Consider the following 6,118-nt stretch of genomic DNA (forward strand, 5'->3'; position numbering starts at 1 on the left):
GTGCCCTGAACCCCCATATTTTGATGAGTGAATAATTGTGAAGACTTCTTTTTTTGTCATTTTGAGTAGAATTAGAAATATGAAGTTGATAGAAAATTAAATGCCAATTTGCTATCCTAGTGTATATATGTTTTATTTTTAATTCTTTTTTCGCTAGTGAATTTTTTTATAATCCTTGTTATAGATTTTGATTTTTGTTGCATGTTTTGCTACTGAACAATTCATTAAAAATTATGATTAATTTTTCCAAAGCAGTAGTTTGTTTGAATTTTTTGGTTTTCCTCATGCTGAAATTGTCAGAAGTAAGACATTCAAAATCTTTTTCAATTGAAACTATTGAACTTACTTAAATTTTTAATGCATGCCACTGATTTCTGTCAATTTTTTTTTCATGCAATATATTTTATGTTCATTACAAATTTTCTTTCCCTCTTTCACCCAGTTTTGTATTATTTTCTTTACTTCTGATGATATTCATATACTTTTGCAGTAAAATTTATACAGCTTATTACCAGATATCTCAAATTTATCAATAGACTTTTTGTTTAAATTTTTAAAATATAATGTTACTTATATGCAGCTGATTATTTTTTAAAAAGCAAAATGAAAAGTTTCCATTTTTGAAACGTTAATAATACAATTTAAAATATATGTATAGTGAAAATCTTTTTGAATATTTTTTGTTGGTTATTTTTAAGATTTGATGAATGAATTGTCATGTTAATTATGCCATGAACCCCTATATTTATGACTGAATGGCTGTATATTTTTAAAAGAATATTTCACTATATTATAGTTGATACATGTAAACATGCATCATATGCAAACACAGTTATTTAGCATCGTAAATATGACGTGTTATTAAAAATCAATATTGATGTTAGATTTTTCCACTTTTTAAATTATAATGATACTGAATAGACTAAAACAGTTTAGTTGTTTAATTAGCTTGTGGAAGAATTCAGTATTTGTTTAATTATTTTTCTCTCTACAAAAAATGGGTGCACTTTAATTTTATTTAAATTTACTTTCAGAATAAAATGCTTCATCTTTTTTTCCTTTCGGGCCTACTGTTATTGAAATTGTGTGTTCTCTGCATGATTTGAGGCTGAAAAATACAAAAATGGTAAGCATTTCAGAAATTACTTTAGACATGTTATATTTTTTTATGTACACCAAAAAGTATATCTACTGCTTGGTTACACCACAAAATTATTTATAGTTGAGAATGTTTCCCCATTTATATCTCATGCTTGGATGGGGAAACAAAAGGAAAAAAAAGAAACAAACAAACAAAAGGAAAACCCGATTTATCGTTTTGTTCTTAATAGTTATTGTGCTATTTAAACGATAAGAAAAAGAGTTGTTATATTAACCAATTAATTCCTTCTAACTGTGGTATTTAAAAATATGAAATTTAAGCATCTCTTTTGTACTTTTGAAAATTATATTCTTGTTTGATGATGCTGAGCATTTTAGTGAATATTTATTAAAATTCTTACCTCCAAATATTAAAAATTCCAAACTACTTGAGTAAGCTTTTTAAGTCAAACCAAATAAAATAATTTTGTAAATCAAATGTTTTTAATGTCATATAGTTGTGAGACAAACTATGTACATGAATTTTAATTTTTGTTTTTTAGAAAAAAATTTCAAACATATTTATTTTTTTTAAAAAGTGTTGGCAACTTATTGTTTATTTTTTTGAGTAATGTAGCATAAAGAATGATTATAAATTGAGTTGAATGTTATATTTAAAATTATGGTTTAATTTTTTGTGTATCACTTTACATTGTATTGAATTTTCATATTTTAGTGCATATTATTTCTTTTAATGTATTTTAAGATATATTCATCTGTATGTTTTGTTTCATTGAATTGATTTGTATGTATTTAATTTATTGTGAAGACTTTTAAATTGCTATACATTTTCAAGCAGGATTATTAATTATACGCCTAGAGCTATCATTTTGTCTTTTTTGCTATATAGAAGTTCTATGATACTTAATTCCTGTTTTGTATACCAGAGTTTGGATCATGCTCATCAGTTTTTATAATTGTACTGTATTTATTATGATTACAGTGCTTGTAATTTTGCTTACAAAAAAAAAAAAAAAAAAAACTTATCACTTTAATTTAAGCAAGTTTTGTTGTAAGTACTCAATAGATTAAATTCTGTTCATGAATTATTGAAAATTTGCATCTTTAAAGTATACTTATTTCGTAAAAATAATTTAACACCCTATGAAAAGCATTCTCTACTCATATATATTATCAATTGGCTCTCTCTATATATCTGCAATTTTGAAAAATGTAAAAATTTAGTTTATGTATTGTAGAATTATTTTTAATAAAATATCAAAATGACAAAATCAGTTCTCAGATTACATTTCTTATTGATGCAATTTCCTTTTGCATGAAGAGTTTTAAAGTTTTATATCTACTCTATTTTGAAAATTTAGTGAAGAAATTTGTTGCTAGTTTTACTGATATCAGTATGATTCTCTTTGAAAAAAAATCATAAAATATTTCATTCTTCGCAAAGTTTTAAATTCCATTATGAAGACTTTTTCTGTAAATGTAGAGGATTGCTTATTGAAAATTTCTTGATTCAGAACTAATCCCTTCTCCAATCCTGTTTCATTACTTGGTACAAGTGTGTTACATTTGGGTTTTTAAATTAATTAATACAGTTTACTTAATACACATTTAATTGAATATTACATATGCATTGGAACGTAATAATGAAACATAAGCAAAAAATATTAGAACCTCATTAACTGTAGGCATTCATATGTTTCACCATCTTAATTGTTGCAGAAATTATAAGAAACCAATTCTTATTCAGATGGAAAATCTGGTTACTCTCAAAATGAATTCCTGGATGTGAAGAAAAGCTCAAAAGCAAAGGTATTAATATCTATCTCCAAAAATGATCAAAAATTAGAAAAAGCTGCAAAAAAATAGAAAAGTGTAAGCAGCAGTATCCCTCTGATATTCTTCAGAAAGACAACAATACAATATGTTGAAAGAAATGCCTGAAATGCAATCATCTGCATTTAGGCATTTAACTTTTTGGAATTTTGCTAGTACATGAATACTCTGCATTAATGAAAATATTCTGCATTTCATATAATTTTGGGCAGACACAAAAGTATGTCAACTTTTACATGATATGAAACTTATGGGATTATGGGTTATAGATGAATTAAAAGTTCTCTTTTTCCTAAAAGTATTTCACTAAAAAAAATTTGTGCCCCATGACTTAAACTTTTTTTTCATGATACAATTATTCACAGTAGGTTGTATGAAATCATAAGATATGTACTGTTTAATTTTAAGTTGAAAAGATCTAAAATACTTCAAACAAATCAATTTATACTAACATTAGAGATTTTGAACATAACTTAATCAATTTTTTTTAAGACATTCAAATCATAACGACAAACATTTCAAGAATTGGTAAGCAATACGTATAGGGAAACCCTGATGAATTCTTGATTAAATTTTGGATGGTAGCTGATGGTCAGTCAAAACATTTGTTAATTGGCTTTCCATAGTCAAAAAAAAAAAAAAAAAAAAAAAAAAATCAAACAGGCCCATTCATGATACATTAGGCAGGTGACGACTTAGCAGAGCTGTTTCATATTTTGAACAAAACAGGGCAACTGTCATTTTTTTTTTTTTTTTTTTGCTAACTAAAACTTTGCAAATAAAGGACTTATCTTTATTTTTACTGTGAAGCTTAGAAAGTAAGAAGTATTCAGATTATTCTTGCTTGAAAACGGAAAATTGGATTCAATAAATATTCTCAAACATAACATATCTCTAACGACATAAAGAAAAAATGCAATGAAAATATAAAAATTAATAGCTAAATATAATTTACAAACATATTATAGCAAACTAGTCTTGAAAAGTATGTGGTTTTGGATAATTTAAAGAGAGCTGTCAAAATGATTACTGCTGGTCTTTCCAGGTATACATATTACACTGCCTTTATAATGTTGGATTTTGTTTTATTTCTTCTTCTTTATATTTATCTAAAATAAATTTTTTCTGGAGTTTTAAAATGAGACATCTTGCTACTTCTGTTTATTTTAGCATCGCCCTTAAACACATTAACTTCTTCCATACTATTAAATAATTCATCTGTATAATGCTGGCAAATAGCAGGTACTTTGCTCAAACCATACATTAATCTCTTACAAATATTTAATCAATTATGCATATTTATTGTCAAAAGTTTCTGACAGCTCAAATTTCTTTTGCAAGTCTGTATGGTGAAAATCTGATTTTGAGATTTGTTTTCTTCCTTTTAAACTAAGAAGAATTTCCTTTAATCTTTTGTTATAGTGTGTCGTGGCTTGATTAAACTGTAATATAAAGTTACAGAGTAATTCTCACATAATTCTATACAGCCACCTTGCTTTACTTCAAGTTCTACCGGCGTTGCCATGCAGAGTTCTCTACTTTTATTATGATACCCTTTGTTTCTAATCTGTGAATTTCATTTTTGACTCTGCATTTTAAAATAAAGGGTATTGTTTGAACTCTACAAAATACTGGTTTTAACAGGCTTTAAGTTTGAATCTTACTTCAAAATTAGTTATTTCAGAACTTTATCACGACAATGTCTTTATATTCCTCTAAAAATTCTTTTAAGTTTCTTTTGATATTAGTTCTAACTGCTTTAATTGTGCTCCATTCCAAATAGGTTTTATAGAGCCTTGAATTGCATTCTGATTTTTCTTTAACATTGTACCGATTCAAATTAAAAATTTATTTTTATATTCAATACAGACACCTACTCCACAGGTTTTTACGAGTCTTCCAAAAATTCTTAAAAATTGCATTGGTAAGTGGAATTTTTTATTTGAAATTTTTCTGTAAGAAGTAGAATGCTTTATGAATCTAAGTTCTTATAGTACTATGCAGTAGTAGTATTTTAAATGTTTCCCTTGTGTTCTAAATTCATCATAGTGTGTTCAAATAAAAAAATTAAATCCTGCTGTTACTCTCTTTCCTTGCTTAGGTCCCCCCCCCTCCCTTGTTTAGAGCATGATAATTCCTTGAAATCTGAAATTTTAGCTTATTTTTTTAATGAATTGTAACATTTTTTGCTCCTTTTCCTACAGAACAGTTCTTGGGAAAAGGAAATTATAATCTGTTATGAATAAATCCTCAGACATCAATATGAATATTTAAATAATTGTCACAGAAGGGCAATGTTGTAATATAAAATTTTGAATTTGCTGAAATTTTCATTCCTGCTATTTGTTTCCTGTGTATTATATTATACTTTATATAAACTTTCTCTTATTATTTGATCTGATATTTGTTTCTCACCTTTAAACAACGCTTGTATTCAACAATTTTAAAACTTCATTAAACGTATTATGATGTGTATGAAATTTATTGATAGACCATCCATTTTGAAATTTATTGATTGAAATCCATTTTTTATGGTTCATTTTTATTATTATTTATTTCTATTACACAAAAAATTTGTTCACATTAACTTTATTTCTAGGATTATACAGTAAGAAAAGTCACTTTCTTCCTTTTTTTTTTTTTAGAGTGAAATCAGAAATCTAAAGATGATCCAAGAATGAAAAATGTCCTAGTAGTTAGATTTTTGAAATTATCTTATGCTTATTGTTTTTTTTGGTTTATATTTAACTTCTGGTATTAATAATAGCAAAACAAATTAATTATATTGCTTGCTTTTTAATTTTTCATTTTTTGTTGAATAAGATGCCAGAAATTAATAGAAAATGAGCTACAGCAGTTGGTTTGTTTTCCCTCTTGGAAATTATTTTTCAAAATAATGGGTATCCAAATGTGAAATATTTATAAACTTTTTTATATTTTTTTGAATATGTTTCTATTTAGTTATCCATTAAAAATATAATTGGATTTACTCATTAATAGACATTGATTTTAGGTTGTTACCTTATTCATACTAAGTTGGTCACATGGAGGCACACTAAATCTCATTCAATAGTTACATTTAGAATTTTCTTAAATTTTAAATACATACCACTGATGTTCCACGTCATTTTTTTAAATGCATATATTTTATATTCTGCAAAAACTTTCTCTTCTTAGTCAACGT

At 25.8% G+C, this 6,118-nt stretch overlaps 1 long non-coding RNA gene across 2 annotated transcripts; it reads left to right on the top strand.

Annotated features, from left to right (window-relative positions):
* Positions 1 to 1,051: 1,051 nt before the first annotated feature.
* LOC129958125 (uncharacterized) lies at positions 1,052 to 5,690 on the top strand. Of its 2 annotated transcripts, none has more exons than XR_008783156.1 (3): positions 1,052 to 1,126; positions 4,804 to 4,858; positions 5,580 to 5,690. It is a non-coding gene; the product is annotated as an uncharacterized LOC129958125 (long non-coding RNA). The 2 variants fall into 2 exon arrangements; XR_008783155.1 differs by lacking the exon at positions 5,580 to 5,690 and adding an exon at positions 5,139 to 5,251 and having other exon boundaries at positions 1,066 to 1,126.
* Positions 5,691 to 6,118: the final 428 nt, after the last annotated feature.

The sequence above is a fragment of the Argiope bruennichi genome, chromosome X1, assembly GCF_947563725.1.
Source record: "Argiope bruennichi chromosome X1, qqArgBrue1.1, whole genome shotgun sequence".
Lineage (NCBI taxonomy): Eukaryota > Metazoa > Arthropoda > Arachnida > Araneae > Araneidae > Argiope > Argiope bruennichi.